Raw genomic sequence first — 1,852 nt, 5'->3', positions numbered from 1 at the left:
CTTCATGTCATTTTAGCTCCGCGGCTTTAACAAATCACTTAAAACTAATTGAATAAGCAGTGGCTTTGTCTTAACTGCCCAATATATTACTGTAAACGTCTCACAAGATTAACATTTACACAACTGATATGAGGAATTAGTTACACATATGTGCTCTGAAGTCATTGAGCTAATTGTCAAATCATTAAATGTTAATGACACGATTAGGGCAGCGCTCGAGCTGGTTCAGCACACCACACAAACTCGTGCCCCGAACTGGGAAACAGCAGAGCGATTCAAAGAAGATTGCATTTGTGACAAACACTATTCCCGACTCATCCATCATGCTTGCCAAACTTACACATTCATTATAAAGTTTGCCGATGGATGCAGCCTGTTCTGCTCGACCATTCATTTTTTTAGACCTTCTCCTGCTTTTCCTCCTCCCAACTCCCCCTCTCTAATTCCATCTTTTTTCCCCTCCTTCGCACTCTGTTTGTGCTTTGTGAGTTTGTTTTTGTTTCTTCTTTCCAACTGCAGACTGAAAGATGCTGAGCAGAAGTGTAACAAAGGAGGCAGTGCATTAATTAAATACAGCAATTTGCTTTCCTCTCCTTTTCGTTGTGGGGACAGGGCTGCTAAGATTGATGAGGCCCTGTCTGATACACAAGAAAGTCACTGCATCTACATCTTGGGCTGATTGTGATGGAACACCTATTAAATGGCCAGTGTGTATTAAGATGTCAGCTTTTATATTAAAAACTCAGTTGGTCTGTTTATTCATATTTACTTTAATTCATTAATCTTTTTTTTTCCTTTAGATTGGATGCAAGCATTTTGTTTTCTATCAAACAGCAGCTGAGCTGAGGAAAGATGAGATGGACGGGAAGTAGGAAAACAATAAAAGAACTAGGGATGCACCGATCCACTTTTTTTAATTCTGATCCGATTCCCGATACCTAGATCTGAGTATTGGCCGATACCGATCCAGTTCCGATATCATGATCATCAATGATTTTATATGAGGCTGTAATAATCTCCTCTCATGTACAATTTGTACAAATATATGCACGCATGTCCAAAAAGGCAACTCGAGGTAAGTTTTATTAATGTTGGGTTCATGAAACACGCCGCCGTTCAGGAAATCCATTCCGTAGTTTGAAGCCAACTTGCATCATGGATCGGAAATATCGTTAGGTAGATCGGAAAATCCGATACGTAAATTATGTTGGTATCAGATGCCGATACCGATACTGGATCGGATCGGCCCCATCCCTAAAAAGAACATGTAGAAAAATATGATCCCATTTGTAAAATGTAGGGGGAGTGGTGGCGCACAGGTTAGAGAAGTTGAGCTTGTGATCGGAAGATCGCTGGTTCAAACCCCGGTACCGACAACATCAAAAATGTGGGCGGGGTAGGTGTAGCACCCACACCTGCTCCCACCCTCATTCACCCCACCCTGGGCCCATGAGCAAGGCCCTTAACCCCCATCTGCTCCCTAAACAGGTCTCTCTTGAAAATGAGTTCTCGTGGCTCAATGAGACTACCTGTATAAATAAAGGGTAAGTGAAAAAAAAAAAATCTCTGCTCCTGAGTCTGTCTGTTGCCTCTGTCATGTGCAAATGTTTTACACACGTGTGTTAACGAACACATACAGTTCGTTCACACGATGATCAAGCATTTTGCAAACTCGGTAACTGTAACGACAACCGTCACCTTTTAGATGTACATCATCAGCACCCAGTTATACTGTACGTTACGTCCATGAATGTCTCCTTGTTTTAAAGTATATTTATAGTATATAGAGTATATATATATATATACTATATATATATATATACTGTATATATATATATATATATATATATAT

Source organism: Nematolebias whitei, chromosome 7 (genome assembly GCF_014905685.2).
Source record: "Nematolebias whitei isolate Nwh7 chromosome 7, NemWhi1, whole genome shotgun sequence".
Classification (NCBI taxonomy): Eukaryota; Metazoa; Chordata; class Actinopteri; order Cyprinodontiformes; family Rivulidae; genus Nematolebias; species Nematolebias whitei.
This window is presented reverse-complemented; position numbering follows the sequence as displayed.